The 10,113-nt window shown below is 42.7% G+C and overlaps 1 protein-coding gene across 5 annotated transcripts in view; it reads right to left on the bottom strand.

Moving 5' to 3' along the window:
* LATS1 (large tumor suppressor kinase 1) overlaps positions 1–5,682 on the bottom strand; it is a 45,312-nt gene extending 39,630 nt beyond the window's left edge. For all 5 annotated transcript variants that reach the window (XM_075924419.2, XM_075924418.2, XM_075924417.2 and 2 more), the window contains exon 1: positions 5,451–5,682. The gene's annotated coding sequence lies outside the window, so the exon portion shown is untranslated. The remainder of the gene's footprint in view (positions 1–5,450) is intronic.
* Positions 5,683–10,113: the final 4,431 nt, after the last annotated feature.

A 10,113-nucleotide genomic window follows, 5' to 3' on the forward strand; every position in this document is an offset into this window, starting at 1 on the left:
TATCAACATTAAAATTCATTTGCCATTTTGTTGCTCCATCACCTAGGTTGTATTTGCTTCAGGATGTATTCACTTGTATTTCGCCACACAGCCCACTACTTTTAGAAGTTCATAAGGAGTAATGAACAATAAAATGACTACACACACACACACACCACCCACCCACCAATGTAATTCAGATTATAAAACCAATTATGAGTACGGCCATACCAAATTCATGGGTCAATTTCAGGATCATACAACTTTAAAAATCACGTGTCATGATTTCAGCTATTTAAATCTGAAATTTGATGGCACTGTATGTGTCCTTATCCAAGGAGGACATGTGGAGGAACTGAAAGACTATTGTCAACAGGGTAACAGTACTGCTCCCTCACTTCTTCACTGCTGCTGGGGACAGCACTACCTTCAGACCCAGGTGGCCAGGGAACAGCTGCTTCTGGCCAGAATTCCAGCTCTGAAGGCAGAGTCAGTACCAGCAGAAGCAAAAAAATTAGGATGGCATGTTATGGTACTGCCACTCTTACTTCTGTGCTCCTGCGGCCTTTAGAGCTGCATGCCTAGACAATTCTCTAGGCAGCTAGCAATGAAGGTAGTATAGAAGTAAGGGTGGCAATAAACACAACCCCCTCTAAAATAACCTTGCGATATTCCTGCAAATCGCTTTTGGGTCAGGATCTCCAATATGAAAAACTTTGGTTTCTACCATGAAATCTATATAGTATAGGGAAAACGCACACAAAAGAGCAAATATCACAATCTGTGACATTTTTCATGGTGGTGAATTTGGTAGGGCCATAATTACGGAAGTAGGCATGTTTCCTCTCTCACTTCTGGTGTATGCTAGAAGTATGTATTAGAAGTTCCTAACACTTGCAAATCCTACTGCTGTGGATGCTTACCAACTTTTAAAACAGGCCAACTAGTTTTTAGTTCTGCAGTAGGTTTTTAACCATTGTTTTTACCCTCTTTGCACATAAAACCAAACATTTGCCTGCATTTTTCCTGCTAGTGGGAGCTACTGTAGTTTCCTGTCATTTCCATTCCACCCTCACTTCCAGATGTTCTTAAATTTCCACAGTTCTCATCATCTCTTAGATTAAGTTCTCCTGAGCCTGATCATTGCCAAAAGATTCAACCATTTTGAGGATAAGGAGAATGTGGGGGTGGGGAGAGGCAGAATAAATCGATTCAAAAAAGGTCATACTGTATAAATTTTAAAGACTAAGTTAACTCTAACATCACAGCCACTGTGGGTAAAATGAAGAAATATGGCATGGAAATAATGCTCAATGAGAGATGCCTTTGAATGTTATTGTAAAAGCTGATTTTGGTTTGATGAAATTTTGACTCATTAAGGGAACACATGACACTGTATACCCAGAGTAAGCTTTTAAACACACCTCAAAAGGTGTACACAGCTCAGGAAGACCATAGTTGTTAATTTATGTTGTAAAAAGTTTAAGATGGAACAAGAAAAAATTTAAAAGTATGCAGAAAAACAATGGACCCCTGCTTCACACAGAATGTATCTTATAAGATAAAAGTTGCGCAGTTCCTAAGACTCCCCCAGGAAAGGAACTCCTTCCTACCAACAACGTAAGGTGCAAGGAATAGAGTAGTTGTGATATCTTCCTTTTTTCTGTCTCTGAGTCCATCTGTTCAAAAACTCCTCCTAATTGGTAAGAGCTAGGACCACCAAATTTGGTATGCAGCTCACTCTTATCCTAACTTAAAGCAAGGTCAGGATTTGGTTGCATCAAGAAAACAGAAGTGCTGGGAATGGGATTCTTTTCCATAACATGGAAAGGGAGGGGCATAATACTGAGAATAGCCACTAGGGGCAGCAAGTCTGCAGCGGAGAGCTGTACTTCAGAGACACTAAGGGCAGCTACAGCACAAAATGCTGGGCTCCGCCATCTTGCCTGCCTTCAAACCTACTGCCCCCCTTCCCTACCGCACAAATCTCACTCTCACCCCCCCACACACACCTTCAGCCCTTCACTTCTATACCCCTCCCTGCCCCACCTGCCAACACACCACCAGGCCCCTGCCCTGCTGGGTAAGTCTTCTAGTTGAATATAAAAGTGGCCTAAAATGTTCCACCGTGACCACCCAAAAAAGTTTTTCTGCTTTTTTACCAGCTTAGAAATATTAATGTCAAATCTTCTTTGTCTAGTTTTGCCAGATTCTTTCCTTGGAAGACCCAGACACTGGAAAGGATACTCTCTTATCCCTGATAAGGGACAAGATGTAGATAATAGCCTGGTCTTATCAGACATTTGAGTTAAACTTGTTTAAGTATTTTTAAACAGTCTACATAATTACTTTCTCTCAATCCATTTTCATTCTTATGTCTGTTCTCTCTAGTCTCAGACCTCTAGTTGTTCACATTTTTAATATATAATCCTTTTTCATGCAATGGTGTAGTGTGCTCTTATGTTTTTCAGTAAACATGGCAGAAATCTTCAGGTATATAATTCCAGGGAGTGTTGAGTATATATAATATATTACAAGGTGCTACATGTCTGAATATAAATTGTTAAAAAAAAATCCATCCCTGTAAAATATCTATTAGAAAAATAGTATAGGATTATCTCATTTAAATTGTAATGCATATAGAGATAAGGGTACCTAACTAGCTTCCCTTTGTAACCTTAACTCTTAATTTGGGAAATGTAAATCTTCACTGCAACTTTAACATTAAAAATACTTCAAAAATGCAAAAGTTTAATAAATAGTTTAAAATATGATAATGCAGCAAGTGTGCCATGAGTTATTAAAACAACTGTTTAAAATTATTCTTAAGCAAACAGATTTTTGTTCTTTAGTTTTATTACTTATTGCTTTTAATGTATGAAATGTGACTGCAGTGTTTGAATACACACACATCCCAAAGAAAAGTGAAGGCAAAGGTAACTTACTGCCAGTTCTAAGCTTGACTTTTTTTTGCTTACCAACATAATGGAAAACAAGTTTTTCTGCATCCAAGTGATTACAGTAAAAGCTCTAAAGAATAATTGGCTACAAAAGTGAACATGTAGTTACATTTTAAGGTACTAAAAAATAACTCACTATCATCCAGGAATAAGGTATTTGGGAGTGTAAACTTATCCAAGACCCTGAACAAAATTATCTGATGGCTCAGGAGGGCTAGTAATAAGAGAACATTTAGGTTATTAATTCAAAGTTGAAATTTATAGCACCCAGAAATAATTACTATCAGATCACTACTATGTAAGCTACTTAAAATCCCATTTGTCAATTTACACTGTGATAGAAAATCACTACAAATTCATTACTGATTTAAGTGTTTTCCCAGGAATTTCCCCCCTTGAGGAATTTTCCTATAATAATTTTCAGTGTCAATTTTCCCCTATCTATAAAATGGAGATAATTATACTTACTCTGTAAACTGTTTTGAGATCCTCAGAAGACAAATGCTATGTACTAAATGTTGCATACAATTTAATGTTTTCTTGGTGGTCTTAGCAAGACAGACTAAAGACCAATGAGCTTGAAAACTGCATTGCTTTGAAACCAAATTGAACTGGTTCCTCAACTGAGATTGTACCAGTAGAACAGTGGTGGGCAAAAAGGCCTCCACGGGCCAGATCCAGCTGCCAAGTGGGTGGATCAGGCCCGCAGAGGACCTGATGCTCCCCCCGCCCCCAGGCCAATTAGGGCAGCAGCAGTCAAAAAATCTAACCATCTTAGGAAACATAAGGGAAGAGTCAGAAAATAAGACAGAAAATATTATAATGCCATTATATACCCAGTCCTTTGACACGGCATGCAATTCTTGTTGCTCCATCTCAAAACAGTAGTATTACAATTGGAAAAAGTATAGCTTAGAGTAACAACAATTAAGATGGGTATGGAACAGCTTACATATGAGGAAAGATTAAAGAAACTGCATCTGTTTAGCTTAGAAGTCATATGATAATGGAAAAAACACAATCTGTATAGAGAAAGCGAAGTAGCATTATTTATCCCTTCACATAACACTAGAACCAGTGGTCACCCAATGAAAGTAATAGGCACCAGGTTTTAAACAATCATAAGAAAGTACTTCTTCACACCATGCAATCAACCTATGGAACTCATTGCCAGGGATGTTGAGTTGATCAAAAACATAACTGAATTAAAAAAATAATTACATAAATTCATGGAGATTAAGTTTGTCATTTGCTTTTAGCAATCAGGGACAATCCCCACACTCTGTCTCCCTATGCCTTTGACTGCCAGAATCTGGGCCTGGATGATAAGGGATCAATTGGTAGTTGTTCTGTTCATTTCCTCTGAAACATCTAATAGTTGCTGGTACCAGAAGGCAGGATACTGGGCTAGATGAAACATTAAGCTGAATCTATATAGCCTTTCTTATGCTCTAAAATATTGGTACAAGACAGTCACTGATCCTGCAGCTCAGCGTTGTACTTGGTACAAGACAGTCACTGATCCTGCAGCTCAGCGTTGTACTTTATTTTTCAACCTATATACAAAAATTCAGAGCAGCATGAATACCATCTGCTCAAGTATTAGATTCTCCCTTATCTGTGACATCTAGATGCTTAGAGATGGAAATTAGACTGATGTGTGAACATTAATCAAATTTAAATCATTAAAATGGTGAGATGCTCATGAGATACCCACAGACAAATTAAACTAGGTTTCACTTAAATGAAAGTATGCTAACCAACCTAGTTTCTTATAACTATTTGACTGCAGATGTTAGTGCCGATAACAGCTAAATAGGCCATAAGGGAGCATTATGTTCAGGGAATGATCTCTCATCCAGGGTAGTCTCCTCAGTATGTTGCCATCCCATCCCTACAGTCCTCAACAGTGAATAGATCTGGGTCTCGAATCACTCACACACACGATTTCAATTACTCCGCTCCCTCCTCCCCATATTTATTTTGGGTGAACAAGGAGAAACGCTTCAAAATTTAATCCAGGGTTCAAATATATAACAAATCCAGCTGCAGAGACCGACTGCAGACCCCTGCACCCACCCCAGGAAACAAAGTGGATTCTCGTCGGTGCTGCCCAGCCCCTGCCCAGCTAAGGCGAGGCGCTGGGGCAGCACACGGGGAATCCGCGGCGAGAGGAATCCCCCCCCCCCGGGGCAAAGCGCTGTGCCGGGGCGAGGGAAGCGGGCTGGGCAGGGAGGCACAGCTGGGCACGGAGCTGCAGACAGGGAACCCCCTTGCGGGAGGCGGGGTCGCACAGCGGCGGGGCCTGGCTTCCGCGGGGAGAGTGGAGGGCGGGGAAGGGCTGGTATTGTCTCCGCTCACTCGGGGGCAGCGCCGCTCACCTCCCCCCACACCCGCCCCGGGCCCAGAGGCGGCGAAGTCGCGTCAATCTGCGCAGCCCAGTAGGGCCTCGCCTCCGCCGGGCACGGGGTGCCCCAGGCCGCGCTCCCCTCCCGCGGCAGCCGGACCTACCTGCGGGGACAAGGCAGCGGCGGCGGCGTCGCCCCGGGCCCACGCGTGTGGCGGGGAGCGGCGCGCTGCGTGTGGCGCTGGGCTCCGCCCGCGGGGCGGCGGCTGGGCCGTTCGGGTCCCCGGGGCTGGTAGCAGCTCGTCCCCTCCCCCACCCCCCGTGGGGCTCAGTTCCGGGCCGCCATGTTCTCGGTGGGTCTGGCGCAGAGGGCTTCCCGGATATGGGCCGTTCCCGGCATCCTTTGCGCGTATCCCCTGCGGCTCCCCCCGCCCCTCCGGATTGGAATGTGAGCATCTCCGAGTCAGCGTGCCGGGCCCGGCTCTACGCGGGAGGGAGGGAGGGAGGGAGGGGGGGGGGGGGGCAGCAGGCAATGGGCCGCGCCCCCCTCCCTCCTGCTGTGGCAGCGGCGAGTAGTGCACCCTCCCCCCCCCCCAACCAGGAACCTATGGACTAATCCGCCTGTAGGATTGGTTGGGTGGCTGATGCCCTCCCAGACTCCCTACGCGAGTCTCAGTCACCGGGAGCTCGCAAGTTCCAGCCGCGCTGCAGCCTTCTCAGCAATGGGCTCCCCGGCTCCGGCAGCTGCCTGCCATTGCCACACAACACTGACATCCCGCTACGGGCCAGGCCCCGCGCGGTTCCTTTGCCTTCGCTTCTATCGGCCCAGGGCTGGCAGGGAGCGGGCTCCGACCCAAGCTAATTCTATGTCACTTGTTCCAGGGAGTATGAAATTCGCCATGCATCTGTACATCCCTCACCTGGTTAATTTATCTGCCACTGGCAGCATGAAGGCAGACCGGCATGTGGTGGATTCAACAAGTCTTTAATTAATGAGATGTGAAATACTATGCAATTTTGTCACAAGCTTGCTCTACTTTCCTAACTGCCAATACTGACCGCGGCAGCATTGTACAGAACTGTTAAATATGGTCAGGTAAAATGTTATCTGGGTTATTTATTAGAAAAAGGCATGGACAGGACCCAGGACTGTAATAAAAAATTCATAGCAACCATGACCTGTAATATACAGATCCTTGCATTTAACAGTGAATTTCATGGGATGTGATATAATATACTAGCAGCACAGCATCTATTAATTGGATGCCTTAGATCAGGGGTCGGCAACATTTTCAAAACCAAAAGCCAAACTACATCAAAATTCAAAACACAGAGTCAACAAACAGCTGTATAAGAATGCCCATTTGCATGACTGAAAATATGCAACTTAATATTGACATGATTAACAGTAGCATAAATTAAATATTGTACTCACAGACTTTAATGGGACTTTTTGCTGCATTTTTGTGCACATTTCTCTGATGTTTTTATCGAAATTGGTCAAATCCAGCTTTATGCATGCATTCAGGCTGTCATCTGTCAACCTTATGGCAGGGGTTGGGAAGGTGCAGGAGTTTGGGGATGTACAGGGAATAAGGGGCTCAGGGGAAGAAGTTCATGTGTATGATGGGCTGTGAGGGTTGGGATGTGTGGGGGAAGGGGAGGGAGATGAGGATGTTAAATTGCAGTTGTAGCTAATCGTGTAATTCATACAATTTATATCAATTACATGATTAGTTAATAAGGGGCAGTCTACAGAGCCACAGCAGGGGTAGCTCCAGGAGCCAGCACTGAGCAGTCCCAGGTCATGCCAACTCCAGAAGCCACCCACCCTGCGGCTTTGCATTTTAAACGTAAGCAGGACCACTGGGCTCTTACTACATTTAAAATGCAGAGGCAGTGTCCCAGACCAACACAAGTCCAGCAGCCCCTATCGATGAGGGGGCCCAGCTCACAGCTGGGACCACCATGGACAGAGGCTGCTACCAGAACAGCCTCCCCTATCTCCCCCCTCTGCTTCTAATAGAGGCAGGGGAGGGGGCAGGCAGCACCCTAGAGATGGTGCTGGGGAAAAATCAGCCTTTAAGCCAGCTGGCTCACCCAGCACCAGCTCTTGGTCCCTCCCTTGCTGCCTCTACAGAGAGGGAGTAAGTAGTCAATACTCCACTCAACTACCCAATAAGCTTGTACTTAGCAGCCATAATTATAGACAATGTTGAAACCATTTTGTTGGACATAATATTTTCCTTCATTTAAAAATGAAGCCTGGCCAAAAAGCCTCCAATTGGGGTCCAGCCCCCATTTGGCCACAGCATCATAACACTCCTGCCCTGGGAACATTAGCAAGTAGTCAGCTAGTCAACTACCCAATAAACTTATGGTTTCATGCACTCGAGGGAAATATTGACTACTCATTTCCTCCTCCCTACCACTGCCTCTTGGAGATAGGTTGTTCCCTTTTCAACCTAGCTCAGACGGGAGAGACTTTTGAAGGCGCAAGAATCTTCATAACCGTGTACAAAAAATAAAATCAAGGTCTCCCAAGAGGTTAAAAACTCTGAATACAAATAAAGATATAGGAAATAAGGCCTTATCACAAAAAAAAATATATCCAAGAGCAAGCTGCCTAGATCTTCAAAAAGCTGCATCACCTCATTTGGCATAGTAGTGGCATATTTTATCTAACTTCTGAAGAAAAATGAGCATGTTGCATCATTTTGTACAAATACAAAGTAGTGATTTTGAACACAAATTTGAGCTTAGCTTGTGAAGTTTGTTTTCTTGCAAAAACCCTTCAATAGAATTATTTGCAATTCACTAAATGTTATCTGCTACGAAGTTAGAGTAGCCTTGTAAGTTAATGGTGTATGTAACTTAACATTTAATGTATAATATTAAATAAGACACTCAAAATACATTTATCATAGATCATTCAGTCACTTTCACTTTACTGTATTCAGAAAGGGAAACAGATGTAAAGATCCTTGGAAAAGTGGCTGTACCAAGTCAGTAATATCCATAGGTTCTAATTTTGGTGACATGCAACTACAGCTGACCTCTGGCTACCACTGCAATGACCACTTTCTGGGCCCAAGTTACAAAAAAATCCATTTCTCCCCTCCCTGACAGTAATCTAAATCTCACCTCCCAAAACCCGTGAGAATTCTCCTTTAGCCCCTCTTTCCCTGCACAGTGATACTTCCCTTTATTATGAATGGTAAGACTATTTAGGTGAGAATTATTTTTTGGGGGGGGGAGGGAAGGGGAGAAAGCAGAGGTGTTGATGGTTCAGTCTACTACTGGTGGAAAATAGGTTGAACCATAGAAAATGAACTTCATCACTGCAATGCACAGGAAGAGAGCAGCCTTTTAAGTTGCTATTAGGCATTTTTTTTTTTTACAGTAATCTGCAAAATAATTATGAAGTATCTAATAATTCAAAAATACATGAAAAAGGAACTATGACAAGTTTAAAAAAAAAAGCAGTTTGGCCTTCTTAACCTTAGAAATACCTGAAACGTGAAATCTGGTTTTTAGAGGACCAGCAGGAAGCGTTAAATTACTATGAGCACTGACCATCTTAATTGAAGGGCCTAGGGTGTTAAGTCTAAGACTTCTATTCAAACTCATTTAAGTTCATTTTTTCTCTTGTGTAAAACTTGTTTAAGAGTTCTGAAAGGCAATTAGAAAATTCTTCTCCTTTTTTGCTGATATTCTTTTCACTATTTCTCCAGGTATCAGAGCATTCCAGCTTAGACAAGACTTGAATTCCCATTTTAAGAAAACCTAGCAAAATTTAAAAAACAAACAACAAAATGGTCTGGTAGCACTTTATAGACTAACAAAACATGTCGATGGTATCATGAGCTTTCGTGGGCACAGCCCACTTCTTCAGATGACCAGAGTTTGAAGAAATGGGCTGTGCCCACGAAAGCTCATGATACCATCGACATGTTTTGTTAGTCTATAAAGTGCTACCAGACCATTTGTTGTTCTTTCCTGTACAGATTAACTTGGCTACCCCCGAAGCTAGCAAAATTAAGACATCTCTCCATCTCCATCCCTAACCCCATCTTTCAGCACTTCTTACGTGAAACAGAAAAACAAAACATATCTTCCTCCACCCGCTTTTCTGTAGGTTACCTTTAAAGAACAGAAAAATAACGTGCCGTACAGTTCTGAAAGTCAATCTTTCCTATGCATTCTACAAATGTCCAATTATTTAATATAAACATGTTTTAAAGTGTTTTAAAGTTTCCTGTCAAAACCTGCAAATGGTCAAAAGGACAGCTGTTTTAATTATAATTGAGGCATTTTATTTAAGTGGTGCACTCTCTCTTCTATTATGCAGAATACTCTCCAGTTTTCCTGTGGTTATTTGGTGGCAGAGAAGCTTATGCTTACACTATGATCTCTATCTTGATCCTAGATCTGTAGTCATGTCCCCAGTTGGGATTTACAAAGACTGATAGCAGACATAGTCTATCTACAAATCATTTCAACGTGTACAAGTGCATCTTTTATAGGTAAACTACAATAGTACATATTATCCTTTACAATACGGGAGAATGTATAAATTAGGGGTTTGCACAAGTATATAGCTACAATGATGTACATATACTGGTACAAAAAGAAATACAGAGTATAGATGGAACCCAACCTTCAAGAATTTTCACCACTTCGAGGTAGCTGTTCCTAACAAGTGCATGTAATGAGTCACACATAGAAGTATCAGTTGACAAATCAACCGTCATGATATACAGTGAGCCTGAATGCTAGAAAGAGCTAATGTTTTACTGTCTAACACTTGTATTCCACACAGTCATC

This window comes from Pelodiscus sinensis, chromosome 3, assembly GCF_052426305.1.
Source record: "Pelodiscus sinensis isolate ZL-2025 chromosome 3, ASM5242630v1, whole genome shotgun sequence".
NCBI lineage: Eukaryota > Metazoa > Chordata > Testudines > Trionychidae > Pelodiscus > Pelodiscus sinensis.